Below are 16,768 nucleotides of genomic sequence, written 5' to 3'. Positions count from 1 at the left end.
CAAAATATAATTCAGGAGCAATACTTTACAATATTACAATGATTAGACACATGTCATGTCATGTTACTTGGGATTTTTCCAACGTTAGAGTCACCATGTACGACAATAATACGTGCAGTAATCTTATTCTAGTCTACAATGAAGTCGTTAGCCTCTATCCAGTTATTTGTTTAATAATAATTTTGCAACTATTCCGCCTGATATTCGATTTTTCTCCATTGAGAGCAATATGCACCATCTTTCGTTTTATCACGTGATGATGTGATATCATCAAACTAGCTTTTTTGCTTGGAAGTTAGATTCACTAGTCCTAGGTTTAGCTACTCCGTACTGTCGTAACAGCCTCTATCATGTTAAATGATTACAGATGAAACACTATAAATATACTTGTACTCAAGTTTCTGTTTATAACCAACAACAGTTTTATAATGTTTTTATATCGGATTCTTTTTACGCTGATGCCCTATACTAAGCACCCGCGCAGCCGTGTTGCACGAGTGGGTTTGGTTTGGCCATAAGACTTCTCCGACCCGTAATGCAGCTTTACGAATCTATGACAGAAGGTCGAAAGACAAAAGGTTGAAATAACGAAAGGTCGAAAGACAAAAGGTCGAAATGGTGGAAAGGTGGAAATAACAAAATGTTTAAAAGATATAACGTCGAAAGGGACAGAAGGTTGAAAGGAAAAAAAAGTTGAAAGGAAAAAAAAGGTTGAAAAGGACAAAAGGTCGAAAGGGACAAAAAGTCGATAAGAACGAAAGATCGAAAGAAAATCAAGATCAAGAAAAAGTTAATTACAAGTTCAACTCATCAATCAAAGTTAAAGAATGAGAAATTTTCAAAGAAGGAGTAATTACTATGAAACAATATTATGCATATTTAGATAGTTCTGTTAGAGATAAAAAAAAGTTGATTTAAGAAATGAATAAAACTTGTATTGTGCAAAATTGATTCTCTCCGTTTCAGTTTCTTGTCCATTTCGACCTTTTATCGCTTTCGACTTTCTGTTCTTTTCGATCTTTTGGCTATTTAGACCTTTTGTTCTGTTTGACTTTTTGTCCTTTTGACCTTTTATCCCGCTCGACATTTTATACTTTCGACCTTTTGTCCCTTTCAACCTTTTGTCCATTTGGCCCTTCGATCCTTTTTCTTTTGACCTTTTGGCCTTTCGAGTTTTTGTCCCTAACTCCAGCTTTTCCACCTTTTCGGTCACGTTTACTTAGTTGACGATCGCTTCACCAGTACCGCCGCTGTCTGCATCACCGGATAGGACAAACTTCTGCGAATCACCCGTTCCGGCAAGCGATAGTTGGTTGGGATTGTTAAACTATATAGCGGCAAAGTTCCAAACAGGGACCACCAGCTTCTTCAGCGGTTTAGACACTCCAGTAAAGCTTAACAGAAGAAAGTAATTGTGGTGGGATATATTTTGGATTGGTAACCGTATTTATTCTGCAGGACGGTTTATTTGTTTTGACCTCGTAAAGATTGTTTTTGGTGTTCACGCAAAACTTGAATAGCTTTTCCTAACAATGACCAAATGCGTTATTTTATTTTCACAGAACAAAGCCATAAATAAGCTACAGAACCTGTATTGTTAAAAAATTCATATCTAGCTGAAGGTGGCTAGGTTCGATTCCCGGTCCGGTCTCGATTTCCCAGGGCATAAAAGTATCATCGTGTTAGCATCGTGATATACGAATGCAAAAATGGCAAATTATCTAAGAAACCTCGCAGGTAATTCTGGTAGTAGAAAATTGCATTAGAAATCGAAAATACTGAATAAAAGCATGAATTATTTGAATGAATTTTGAACTTCCAATCAAAGCAATCGACTTTCAAATAGTAGGCCATCACACAAATAAAAGAACGATTGACAGAACGAAACAAAAAAAGTGACGATACTAACCAGAATGTTTGCCAAACATTGTTACTAGAACTACTGGTTCGGTCGGGATATACTTGTAAGTATATAGCCCATGAGAATTAAGATATTCGACGGATGTCCTAAGACATTCGCTCGACCACGACATAGCGCGATTGGTAGGTGGAAAATTTCGTGAAAAAAATTGAGATGAGAAATGCTCTCCGGTGGAAATAGACGAAGTAGTAAAAGTACAAGATGATCTGAAAGAGAGAAGAAACAAATGGAAAATGGGATGATAGGAACTGATAGGGTGATAGCTTACTATTTGAAGGTCGATAGCTTTGATTGGAAGTTTTTTCGATTATTATTCTAATACAATCTGCTATTGATGATGATGATGATGATGATGATGATGATGATGATGATACTACCATCTATTGTAGCAAGGCACATGCCGATATCACTGGCCATATCTGACAAACGATTTGACCATGATTATATTATTGTTTGTATTTCATCAAACTCCTGTATGAAGGGCCAAAAATGGGTGGGGTGGCTCCATAAGCAGAAACACTTATGCGAATCCACGGGATGTATAGAGAATCTCCTTCCAGAAGAAAGTTCGTACATACAATAATATAATCTAGCCCTCGTTTCCCGGATTGACCCAATAGATGGGGAGAATGGGTGGCCCTTTATCCACGAGATGTTAACAACAAGAAGTTGGCGATTCCACTCTTCCTATCCAAATCGCTTCAATCGGGTGCCCTGATGGTTATTTTTTTTTTTATATTTGATCATATAGTTTCAATATTATTTGGTAAATATATGTATATAATGAAATTCTCTCACCAAGTTTCAATTCGCATGTCCTGGACGAGGGAGGACCTGTCTTCGACACCAGGTAGTTTTGGATCTATGCTGTCTTCAGAGATTCATAGATAGTTCGTTAAGAAATATCCTAGTTTAAATTAGGGAAAAATCATCTTTCTTGTTCACAGATTGAAAAAATAGACTTCTTGATTTCTGGAAAGATGAAACAAAAATACGGATGGCAGTATGATACATAATAACATAAGCTTTTGATTATAATGGAGATGTATCCTGATTTTTCTGGTAATGTCCAGAAATAAATAGAGTTGTTCTAATACAATCTGCTATTACCTCATTAATAACTGTGGAAATGCTTAATGAACGCTAAGCTACGAGACGGCAATGTCCCAGTGTGATATATAATGCCAAGGAGTAGAAGAAGAAGATGATCCCCCATTTGTCACACCCATACAAAATTTTGACGAAAAATTAAAAAAATATATTACATATATATATTTTCTCAAGCGGCTATTCTTGTGTAGGTTTGATAGATTTGATGAAGGGCTGGCTCGACAAAAATATGTATTGAGTAGATATCATAGAAAGGGGATCAAGTCTCGCAAAATCTAAGATTGCATGCGCTATCGAATTTTATATAAACGTAACAGAAGGTTCAAGTTCAAAAATCTTTTGCAGACCACAGTCACATTTCCCGTATTCCACGTGTACAAGGCATGCCCGTAACTCTTCAGCTGATATATTTCCATTGATGGAATCACTCCGGTAGGCCATTTATTTTCTGACGATTATAGGAACGTTGGTCGCGTAAACCATCGGCCCTCATGTGTTAAACAAGGTCCTCATTCCCACTTATCACTAGATCTGCCGGTCTTTGGTGAATGTTCGTTGCGAGTAGAGCGAGATGGATCAACTAGGTCCGAGCTCTATATGACAGACAAAGAAAAAAAAAGTTCGTTGCAAATGGTTTTTAGTTTTACTCCTATCACCATCGCCATTATAAGTTCCAATCTTGGGGCGGATAATGCGGTCAGAAGAGTTATTTTCGATTTTACTCCGACCAAAGGAACTTACCGTTTAGCAAAACCACTGGAAAGCACACTGTGTAAGCGTACGCTTCCTCACTTGCATCTACGAAATTGTGTAATTGCACCTCCTCGAGCAGATCTTTCTGTGTATGATAAGTCAATTAGCAGCGAGGGACACGTATTCTATCCAAACGCTGAAACATGCTTTTCCTTCTTGTCCATTTGCATTACGATGCTATCATCACATTATAGATCTGTCGCTTTGTAGGATACTCCACATGAATCGGTAGCGTCGTAGCAAGGTTTCTAGAACATTGCGATAACTCATTGCTCCATTGAATGAAGCACTAATTGATTTCGCTGCCTCGCAGCACCTACTTTTAACATAGCCTTCCGTATCGGTACACCTGGAGATCACCTCTGCTGACAAAATCACAAATCGACCACGTTCTAATTCATGGACGGCACTTCTCCGACATTATCGACGTCAGGACATATCGTGGCTCTAACATCGACTCTGACCACTATCTGGTGATGGTTAAACTGCGCCCAAAACTGTCCGTCATCAACAATGCTCGGTACCGCGGTACGACCTAGAGCGATTGAAGCATCCTGATGTCGCCACTGCATACGCGCAGCATCTCGAGGCAGCGTTGCCGGAAGAGGGTGAGCTCAATGGGGCTCCTCTTGAGGACTGTTGGAATATAGTTAAGGCAGCCTTTAACGACGCAGTGGAGAAAAACGTCGACTATGTGAGACGAAATTGACGGAACGATTGATTCGAAGAAGAGTGCAGAATCTGGAGGAGAAGGACGCAGCATAAGTGGTCACGCTGCAGCAAGGTACCCGGCAAAACGTGGAAAGTTTGACGGAAGCGGAGACAGTAGACCCGCCTTTTCCCGAAACATAAATAGGACTGCTGCTACGTAGAAAATGCGAACTTTCGGTGGCTTCTTGCGATTAATAGTAACTTGCAATGGCAGTTCCCAAATCCGTTTCGAATCCACTTCACCAAGTTCCCATCGATTCGCTTTATGGTTGCACCTCTTCACAATCAACCCACTGTTTCACGACGTTTGCCCCAATCACCGGATCTTTCAGTATACGTCGCTCTATGCACTGCAGATGTTGAAGCGCCAGTGGATAGCTGTCTGGGAATTCAAAGGAGTCGTATTCCCAAATTTGACTCGTCTCGAAACATTGTCCTCCTTGTTTCGTAGTATCTTGAAGTATTCGCTTTGATTTCTGTATTTCCTCTGATTCTGAGCTCAGCACAATATCGACACCCAAGCTTTTGACAGAAAAGAAATTCTTGATCAACTCCTGCAGCGGCTGATCTTTATGGCACTCACTAACGTGGAAATTGTGCACGTAATTATCGCTTTGGTTTTGCGATCCATACACCGTCCAACCGAGTCGAGACATCTTATATCTGTGGTAGAATATAAACACGTATAACAAAGCATGAGATACAAAGTAGGAAAAGGCGAACCTGGGATTAAATCCACAACCTCCTGCTTACATGTGTGAAGTGATAGCCACTAGACTAAACTTCAATCAATAATGCAAACAAAATGTATTAGACTGCCATTGGAAGGGTGAGTAGAACACTGTCTCTGATATCCCTACCACGTAAAACATTGAATTTTAGGCACCCGCTTGCGTGGAAGTGCTAACAGTGCCAGTGCAGTGCTTTTTATGATTCGAGCCATATGCTCTTTTAAGAATTCGCTACCAAGAAATCAATTTAACAGCGTAACGCATAATTATTTTTAAATCAATTTGAATTGTCCCATTGTTTCGAAAGGTTTCCCTTTATCATATTTATAGTTCATGCAGTGCGATTATAGTGCAAATATAATTAAGCTTTCCAGAACAAAAAATACTCACATATGGTTTTAACTAAATTGATAGTTGCGAAATACAAAACATCATATGGTCAAAATGTAGTTTTGAAATAGTTATCTATTAATTACTAGCTTTATGTACCCGGCCTTGCTCGGAATTGCCAGTTTGATTCGCAGTTTTTTTTTCACAATCGGAAAATGAATAAACCAATTGGTCAACAGGATAATTGCGTTTTCTTATCGATACTTCATCATTTGATCAGAAGAAGGCAGATTTCATTTGAAAACATTGACTGGTTTTGAAGAAGGGAGCAAACCCATAATCGCCATATTCCGGCAAACGTTTATTTCTAAAGAAGGAAAACATCCACCGATGCCTTATTCCGGGCAAACGTCTATTTTAAAGAAGGATCATTCACCATCCAGAAGGAAACACATTAATCATTGCTTGTCACTGGGCAACCATAATTTCGATAAATGGTTAAATTGATCGATAACTAAACAATACAATAATGGGTTTAGAAGTTAGGCTGGAGCATACACACAAACATACAAACATTGAGTTTTATATATCTCGGGTACTTATTCAGTGATGTGTATGTGATTTTGTAAACAAAGATGCATACGTCGATTTGTCAAATATGATGGCACTCCTACGCAAACCAACACAACGAACATGTAGCCGAAACCTCCCCCTACCTGTATGTGGCGATGGTTTGCGTGGGAGTGCTATCAGATTGCAGAAATCAACGTTTAAATTTTTGTTTACAAAATCACATACGTCACATACGTTGAATAAGTATCCGAGATATATAGATAGCTAATAGCTATATGTATTCTGCTTTGCTAGGGACTGAAAAGTAAATTATTCAATTAAAATGTCCAATGCTGTTGCACAATTCCCATATAGTTAGATCTACTGCTCATATAATTGTTCCTTTGTATCAATCTATTTTTTATATATTTGTTTGGCCCTTCTACCTTTTCAATAAACATCTTCCAAAAATAGAGAATAAGTGTACCAAATCTGGTTGTAATTTATCCTGGGAGTTACACTGAATTGCTCATTTTTTAAAGACAACCCCTTCCCATAATCTCCCTTTTCCCAATGACCCTCCCACCTCCTTTGTTATCTTCTCCTTGGGATAGAAAATGTATTACACCAATTTTTGGTTGAAATCGGTCCTGGGGAGTTAGGTGTTACACTGAATTGCTCTTTTCTAAATACAACCCTTCCCTTACCCTCCCTTTTTTTACAATGGTCATACCACCCTTTGTTATTTTCTCCTTAGGATAGAGAATGTGTGTACCAAATTTGGATGAAATCGGTCCAGGGGTTCAAAAGATACACTGAATTGCCTGTTTTCTGAACAATACCCTCCCCCAGCCCTCCCCTCTTTCCCAAATTACACTTCCATATGATCGACTACTCTTAGTGAATATGTGTACAAAATTTGGTTGATATGGGTACTGGGGGTTGGAGTTACACTGAATTGCTCATTTATAAAGACAACCTCCCCCCATACCCTCCCTTTTTTACAATGACTGCCCCACCTGCTTTGTTATCTTTTGTTTAGGGTAGAGAATGTTTGTATCAAATTTGGTTGAAATCGGTGCAGGGGTTCAGAATTTACTCTGAATTACCCGTTTTCTGAACCATACCCTCCCTCCAGACCCTCCCCTTTCAAAGATTACACTCTCATATGGTTGTCTCCTTATATTGAATATGTGTACAAAATTTGATTGAAATCGGCCCTAGGAGATGCAAGTTACACATAATTGTTCGTTTTCTAAACAAAACCCCCCCCTTTTCTAAATGACCCCCCCACCCCTTTGTCAACTTCCCCTGAGGATAGAGAACGTGTGTACCAAATTTGGTTGAATTCGGCCAAGTGGTTCAGAAGTAGTTAGCGAACATACATACATAGATTGATTTTTATATATATAGATTGTCCACCCCCTTGACCTTTCAAGGACCAGTAGGACATAATTTAAATTAAATATTTGTAACGGCCTAATACGTAATACAAAAGTTTCCAAGAAGGCTGTTTTCCACTGGATTCTGGTGAATTGCAGCCAGATGAGGAGCCAATCAATCGCTGGAGCTAGAACGAAGCTGGAATTTGACTGTTCAACCTGTGATTTAACTTCAATCTGGATTGAACTTCAATCAACTGCAGATGTGGTGAGTCCGTCCCGTGATTGTAATATATAAAATCGATTTCACTAAATGCGCGCTAGGATCACAGATATGCATTAATAATGTATGTTGTGTGCAGTGTTGTAAAATGTCATTTGCACTCGTTTGTATAATTTTCCCAGAACTTTTTCCAGAAGGTAGCTATCAATTCATGATGTATGGCGAACTCATAGCGCTTAAGTGTGCCTACAACTTTGTCTAACAAGACATTGCTGTAAATATATAATCTGGAGCGTGGGAGGCAAAATGTCATTCAAATGACATTATGTCAAATGACACGTGACATTTTGGAGAGTTTTCACTCTCCAGCCTAAGATGTTATATTTAGAGCAATGTACCCTTGGACAAAAATATAGCCCTACTAAAGCGTTATGAGTACATCGAAAATTATGCAAAAAATTCGGCTTCTAAAGAAAGTTATGAACAAATTAGTCAAATGACATGCAGATGACATTTTACAAGCCTGGTTGTGTGGTCCTGGGAGAACGCACGCAGGACATAATTCTACCGGCTCTGGATCTCCAGGAAATCCAGGAGGAGATTGGCCGGCTGAAGAACAACAAAGCCTCTGGGGATGACCAACTACCAGGAGAGCTATTTAAACATGGTGATGAGGCACTGGATATAGCGCTGGATATAGCGATAAGCTGGATTGTAGCAACTACCGTGCAATCACATTTCTGAACGACGCCTACAAGGCACTCTTCCACATTTTAAGCCGTCGACTAGCACCAATTGCAAGAAAGTTCGTGGGGCAGTACCAGGCGGGTTTCATGGGCGAACGCTCCACCACGGACCAGGTGTTCCCCATTTACCAAGTACTATAGAAATGCCGCGGATACATTGTGCCCACACATCATCTATTTATCGACTTCAAAGCCGCATATGATACAATCGATCGGGACCAGCTGTGGCAGCTAATGCACGAAAACGGATTTCCGGATAAATTGATACGGTTGATCAAGGCGACGATAGATCGGGTGACGTGCGCAGTTCGAGTTTCAGGGACATTCTCGAGTTCTTTCGAAATGCGCAGAGGGTTACGGCAAGGTGATGGTCTTTCGTGTATGCTATTCAACATCACTTTGGAAGGGGTAATACGAAGAGCATGGAGTTACACGATTGGTACGATTTTCACGAATTCCTTCCAGTTATTTGGCTTCGCCGACGACATAGATATTATGGTACGTAACTTTGAGAAGATGAAGGAAGCCTACATCAGACTATAGAGAGAAATTAAGCAGATCGGACTAGTCATCAACACGTCGAAGACGAAGTACATGATAGGAAAAGGTTCAAGAAAAGAGAATATGAGCCACCCACCGCGAATTTGCATCGGTTGTGACGAAATCGATATGGTAGAAGAATTAGTGTATTTGTGCTCACTGGTGACTGCCGAAAATGATACCAGCAGAGAAATTCAGAGACGCATAGCGGCTGGAAATCGTACGTACTTTGGATCGAATAGAGAATAGTGCAAGGTGGATCGATCAGGTGGAAGATGATTTGCGGACCCTCCGTAGACTGCATGGTTGGCGACGTGTAGCCATGGACCGAGCCGAATGGAGAAGACTCTTATATACCGCACAGGCCACTTCGGCCGTAGTGTGAATGCGAACAGCAGCATACAAATCATTGGATTTTCTACTATGTAAAGTGGGAGCCATTGTCCTGTCAGAATATCCATTTCGTAATAACCATTATTATATCTAATAGTGTTCTTCCTCAGCATTTATGTCCTTTCTGTTTCCTTGGAATCTCCAAAAACTTCCATAGTAGTAGTAGTAGTTGCGTGCTCAACATAGTTTTTAGTTTAAAAATATTACAAAATGTTATCTTTACTCGTTTTTGTGTCTGTCAGATTTCCTCAGAAGAATGGAAAATATTTTGTCAAGAAACATCAACAAATCATTCCACGTCGAGCAGCCGTGAGAGACGGTCGTTTTCTCCACGGACAGTCGGTTTTTCCTCGGGTTTCCCTGGACAGTTTTTGCCGTAGGTTTTTTTTTCAGTGGAAGTGAGTAGATAACGTCAATTACGCAAAGAGGTTTTTGCGTTTTTAATCGGCGTCCATCCGCAAGTGATTTTTTTCATTGCCCCACGCCGCCAGTACCACGTGCTGAGCATCGATCGTCAAGAGCAAAGCCATCAAACACCATCATCTCCGATCGAGCGTTCCAACCAACACAGTCGCCGGCGTCCCGCCACCCCGCGGCGTCCAACAGTCCAGCTGCAGTGCTGGGCGAGGGATCGTCCGTCCAGACAAGTGTGAGCCACAACAACCGGCGTTGGTGATATCGTAGTATTAGAGATAAGTATAGAAAGTTTCTTCTGTCGTTTTCCCCTTCCCACAACCTTTTCGATTAGTTTTTTTTTTATTCTCGTCTTTCCCCTGTATTTCAAATCATTATTTTTGTGTTAGTTGTTTTTTTTCTCTCTCCCAGTAATAAGTTGTAATTTTAAATAGTAGTGCCTGCTCCCTCCGGGTCACTTCGTGTCCGCCATGAGCGAAGGCGAGAATGGTGGGTATATTGTACCTGAGTCTGATGGTACTATGTTGCATTCTGGTCTCCTGGAAAATAAGAGAGTAGACACTTCAGCAACGCTGTTTCCCCTACTATTCCCCGCCACAAGGCCTACCCTCCCAACTCTAAGTGGGCGCATACGTTGTTTTTTTTCCGATCTAAAGGCAAACGATTGAATATCAGTCCGAGATCGGTAAAGATCTGGAAAAGCGATTCTCGATCCGTCTGCGCGTCCACTTGTTCTGATTCGCAAACAGGCCAACGAGATTACTGCCACCTTTGAAGCTCTTCTACTCTGGAATACCATAAGGTTTATCTTCCCATCAGCACTGTGTGAGACTCGGGGAGTGATCACAGAGGGAGCATGACTATACACGATGGTTTTGAAACAGGGTTTGCGGCCGTTTTCAAAATGCATCTCTGCCTCCTGCGACCCTCGAAAAAGCCTAGAAAACAGCCTCAAAGTGAGCCCCAAACCCAACATTGTCAGAATTCAAAGCGGGGTGGAAAATACTCAAAAACGTTCAACTTTTGTGGTTTCACATCAGGATGATCGAGAGTTTCCACCGCTTCCGGGAACATCTAAAATCCCAGATGCCCCAATCTTTTGCGATATCTCAGCCAGCAAGAGAGCATAGAGAGCGAGCAGAAGAGCCCTGAGGCGCTCCAATGTTCACTCTTTTCTGGCATCGTGGAGCCCATCCTCAACTTCTTTGATGCTTCCGACCCCGTGAAGAACATGGTCAAAACTGTTCTTCCTCCTCCTGAAGCAGCTGGCTTCAAAAATGCCCCTCCTCGAGGTCATTTTGCTTATCCTTCTGATGGCTAACTTGAGTCAATAAGGAGGTAACACGATTTCGATTCTACAGTGGAGAATCGCCTGTCGAAGTATTCTCTCCAAAAATTAAGATATTTTTAAATTTTTAGTTAACAAATTACAATGCGATGCTTTTTTGCTTTATGCGGAAACATGGCTAACATCAGATGTGAACCTTCAATTTCCTGATTTCAACATAATCCGCCACTTGCCCGATCGGGCAAACGATATGGGAGGTGCTTTAGGGGATCAAAAACAGCACTCCACTTCTATAGAGTCGATCTTGCGCCGATGTCTGCGCATTGAAGCTGTCGCATGTCAGGTGACTATTCGAGGAAAAGACCTCAGTATCGCCTCGATATATCTTCCTCAAACACCGCGATATCTCGTAGAGATCTCTCGTACATCTGCTCGGTTATGCCCGAGCCACGTAGTTGCTCTGGGAGATTTTAACTCCCACGGTCCAAGAGATCCCCATGGTCCAATTTGAGATCCTCAAGTGGTAGTGATCATTTGCCGATCGAAGTCTTGATTTCCAATGGACGTAATCCATCTGTTTCTATCGACCTCTCATATGCGACCTCTACACAGCACATCGATTGGGAGAAAATATGCGGAAGCCATCATTAATGGCGTACATTCTGATAGATTCGCTTCCCCCGCGACGACAAGAGGTACGAGTTTCATCATCACAGTTGATCCTTGACAGCGCTCTTCAGGCCTGGCACAACGTCGACCGGTGCTAGGAGCTTCAGTTCAGGAAAACCACATAGTCCGTGGTGGGATGTCGAGTGTACACAACTTTATCGCGAGAAAATCTAAAGCGCGTTAAAGAATTTCAGGAAACACTGGTTCGATCGTACTTCACAAACGGTATATCGTAGCACTCGAGATCCAGTTCGAAGAAGCTGGTCAAAGTGAAGAAACGGCTTATATTGGCGCACTTTTGTTGAAGGTTTATCGCGCGAGACTTCAATGAAAACTCTGTGGGACCGTCGGGAGAAGAATGCGCAACGCGTCGTCCGTAAACGAAGATCGTGGAAGCTCGTCGCGAGATGGGATACCGACTTCGCAAAGAAAGTTTGTCCGGATTCTGTGCCGGTGAAAGCAAGGGGCAATCACGTGATTCTTTTTGCGCTAACAAGGATGATATGGATCGCCCGTTTTCGATAATTGAATTCTCGCTTGCTCTCTTTTCATGCCAACTTAATTCCGCTCGCTGGATGGATGACAGAATAAAGTTCAATTTACTCAAAAACCTCCCCAGACGCGTCGCGAAGAGGCGCTTATTGAGCTTCCGTATTGTTCCGGGATGATTGGAGGCAAGAGTGAGGGTAATAGGCCATCCAGAAGCCCGGAAAACCCGCGTCGGATTGTAACTCGTATCGCCCCATCGCGATGCTGTCCTGCATCTTCGAAAGCTGTTGGAGAAGATGATTCTCTTCTTGGCTAGACACAAATGCTGGTTGAATCGAATAGTTTGGCTGTCAGATACACAGTTTGGTTTTCCGCAGGGGCAAGGGAACGAACGACTGTCTTTTGGCGTTGCTTTCTTTCAGAAATTCAGCTTACTTTCGCTAAAAAGAGCAAATGGGCTCCGTTTTTTGGACATTAAGGTGATTATACAATAAAGCCAGAAATCGGCCATATTTTAGTAAACTACGTGCTTTTCAAATATGTTTTTTTTTCAAAGAGCACGAGATGAAAGAACCATAACTCGTATGGGACTGAAATAATGGTAGATCGTTTGCTTAGTTATGCTGAACAATCATAATTTGAGTTTCGGCACTGTACGAAAACTATTATGCCAGAGATTTAGGCTTTTGGAAATGTATGTAAATAAACGTGTGGTGAATTTGAAATTCACCACGGGCTGCACTTCCTATAATCACCTTATGGGGCCTTTTGATTCAGTTTGCGTCGATATCTTATCCGACAAACTTCCACTCGTGTGGTCTTTTCACCAATTTTGAACAACTATTTTGCTGCAGTTTGTTGCTCAGAGAAGCGAATGAGTTTTTCTCACTTGGTGACTCCGGCAACTTCCACGAATTAGCTACATAGGGGTCTTCCTCAGGGAATTTTTTACGTCAGAGATATTGATGAAATGTCTCTCATGCCAAATTGCTCGTTAAGACAGGGCTTGCAGATGATTGTGTTGTATCCGTTTCCAGGGGCTGCTGGCGGTTGATCTTGGTAAGCGACCATTGCAAGATACTCTGAACAATTTTATTGTCTACTTGGGCTACGAAGCTGTGTATCGCATTCTCTCCGGAGAAAAAACTGAGATGGTTGTCTTTTAAAAAACATAAGCCGGCAAAGTTCCCGCTCCAACTGGATGGGTAAGACAATCACTCATAGTACGTCTTCAAAATACCTCAGGGTCTGGTTCGACTCGAAATGCAACCTTTGGGAAGCACATTGTGTATCTGACAGCAAAAAATGCCAGAAAGAATCAATCTTCATACGAACGATAACTTGGGAACTTTGGGTGGGGAGCGCATCCCGAAGATCTTATCACGTTGTACCGAACAACCATTCTGTCGGTTCTCGAATCACGGTAGTTTCTGCTTCCAGTCCGCGGCTAAATCACGATATTATGCGGAACTTCAACGGATTCAGTAACGCTGTCTCACGTATCGCGTTGGGTTGTATGAATTCGACTCATACGATGAGCTTGGAAGTACTTGGTGAGTACTGCCTTTGAGCAGATCAAGTGTTTCGCATGGAATTATCGCCTGGTTCCTCATCCGTTGTGAGGTTCTCAATCCATTGGTCATTGACAACTTCGAGAAGCTGCTCGAACAAAACCCTCAAACTCGATTCATGAGTATTTACCACTGGTACATAACGCTGGAGGTAAGCCCTTCTTCGGTAGATACCAATCGTGCTAATCTTCTTAGACTCTTCAGTTCCTCTCGTAATTTCTTTGGATCTGTCCATGAAACAGGAGGTTCATGGAATACTCAGACTTCCTTCGCCCGGAGGTCATACCTCCATTATTTGCAAGCAAAATACAGGCACGCCAGCGAGGAGAAAAGCTTTTTCACAGATTTACCCAGGTCAAAATGGATGACTCCACTGGTTTCAGTGTTTTTAACGTTTTTCATAGCCGCCTACTTTGGCCTCAAAGAGTTTAGCTCCGTGTATACTGCTTGAGCTAGCAGCTAGTACACTATTCTCTCGGAGCAGATCGCATCCCTACCTCCTGACCACTTTTTCATCTTCACCGACAGTTCCCTGGGTTCAGCTTGAGGCTGTTCGGTCAGTGAGCATCACTGGTTACAATTAACACTCAGCGTATCTCATGAATGGGATACGGAAAGCTTTGAGTGCTTTGAGTTGAGATCACAACGGTCTTACACAATCACCATGGCTTGGGTCCCCTTCTCATTGCTCGATCCTGGGAAATGAGAAAACGGACCTCTCCTGGCTACAGGTGGGCGCTATGGAAGGTGATATTTACGATCGGCAAATCACCTTCGATGAATTTTTCTCATTAGTCTGTCCAGGAAACCTTGATCAGTTGGCAAACAAAAAATGGACAAATGGGAGATGGGTAGATGGCTTGTATTCAATTCGCCTCCGCCAGGTGTCGAAGCGTCGATGTGGTTTCAAAAATTGAATATATGGGACGAGACTTCCATTCGATCCATGTGTCAAATCAATAATGTCCAATCACTGTCTTTAAATGCACATATTTTTCCAGAGTGGGGCTCTCGGAAGGAAATCTCTGTGTTTTGCGGCGCAGAATATCAGGATATCGACCATGTCGTGTGGGCGTTCGAGGGAGCATCGTGGCCCCAGATCCGCGCTTTTAACTGAACATCTTCGGGTCCGGAGAGGAAAAACAGCCAAAACCTATTAGGGAAGTGTTGGCGGGTCTTGATCTCGAATACATGTCCCTTTGTCCACCAATTTTTTAATGTTGCTGCTGATGTTAGATTATAATTCAATCGTCCATCCATCCCTTTGCTGTCCGTAATCCCTTAAGAATATCTTCTCTCTTGTTGTACATCCTCAATATCTTGTCGTTAATCCCTCCTGCATGTCTTCTTCCTCTCTATCGTTGTCTCCCCAAAAAAAAGTTTGTCTCGTTACAGATATGAAACATTGCCAAGGGTTTCAAGTGTACATCAGCATTGTCATTAATTAGGCACCCTAAATACCCTTCCTTTCCAATTGTATAATTATATCCTAACCTCGACTAAACCGCGAGTCTTTCGGTTCCCCAAAACTAACATTAGTGTATAAGAATCATGCAAAACTGTATTTCTAAGAAACATGATTTCGGCTCCGTAACGCTTAATGGCAAATGAGCCTTCCAAATAAATGATAGTTTTAAAAAAAAAACATCAACAAATCAACAAAGCGTTTGTTCTTATGAAGTGTGAAAGAAACACATTTGTTTCATTTATTAGTTATTTTCTCAATGCTTATATAAAATCTGTCATGGAAATTTCTACAAACGAAACCCTGACGGTTGTGGGATATAAATAACACATTCGTTGTTTTTTAAGAGCCCAAATAGTTCAGCTTGATAATTAACCGCCCATTTAAGACTAATAAATATCAACAATCCGTATCACCAGTTATCTGCGGTGCGTACCCTCGCCACTATCTCCTTTGAACGTCGTCCAAAGACTTTGCCTTTCGTCTCCGGAATGTGCCACGGTAGATAAGCACTCCACTGAAGTAAGCCCCACTGAGCGCAAACAATCCATAAAACGGTAGATATGCCCCAACGTTATCTATAGCGTCGCTTTTGAAAAAGCTTAACGATCCCAAAAATGACCACAGCACTCGCGATCGTAAACGTGGCGCTTTGGCATAGGTCCGGATGTTTTTCGGAAATATTTCCTGGTCAACACGGCGAACGACACTTCGGTAGCCAATCCTGCGCCATAGAACGCTATGTGGTGAACAGGAGTGCAATGAATGCGATCCATCCTAAGTTGCCTTGGTAATCATCTCCTGCGATAGCGAAATACACACTGCAAACCAGTAGTCCCAATGTCGTTTCCTGCTGGCGAAAGCAGCGAGCAGTACCGGCGACCCATTCGATCAACCAAAACAGCGGCGAAACAACACGGCCACAAGTTGGACAGCTCCCAACATACAATGGACATCTCTTCTGGTTTCAAATTTGTAGAAATTTTTCCAAAAATCGTTTGAGAGCGTATCCAAGAATCGCAAGTATTCCAGTAAAACTGCATGCTAAACACCAGAATAAATACCAATCCGCATGTGGTTGCGGTACGCCCTTGTGAACAGTTCACTTTTAATGTTCCCCCTTCTCGATTATTAGACTTTTTCACAGCAGACAGTTTCATTATTTCCAATTCATCAGAAACCATTGAAGATCGACGAAACCAGACGAGACTTTCTTTCGCCTTATTTCCGTTTTGTTCTTTCCAATTAGATAGTAAGGCGTTTCTAGGCATCCACATGAAAGTTAATCACGAATAGGGCCAGGACCACTCATTTGAAACCTACGCTAGTGTCCTGTACTTCTAAGTATGGTCCAATACAATACATCACTGCCATGAACCCAATCTTCGCAAAGTACGGTTATTCATCGTTCCGGACGATCCACGAATAGCGTCCGATGTTATCTCACACCCAAATAAATGGGCGACACTGGTAAGCCGTT

At 41.8% G+C, this 16,768-nt stretch overlaps 1 pseudogene; it reads right to left on the bottom strand.

Annotated features, from left to right (window-relative positions):
• Positions 1-15,732: 15,732 nt before the first annotated feature.
• The window catches only part of LOC134210079 (facilitated trehalose transporter Tret1-like), a 1,122-nt pseudogene continuing 86 nt past the window's right edge, over positions 15,733-16,768 (bottom strand).

The sequence above is a fragment of the Armigeres subalbatus genome, chromosome 2, assembly GCF_024139115.2.
Source record: "Armigeres subalbatus isolate Guangzhou_Male chromosome 2, GZ_Asu_2, whole genome shotgun sequence".
Classification (NCBI taxonomy): Eukaryota; Metazoa; Arthropoda; class Insecta; order Diptera; family Culicidae; genus Armigeres; species Armigeres subalbatus.
This window is presented reverse-complemented; position numbering and strand designations above follow the sequence as displayed.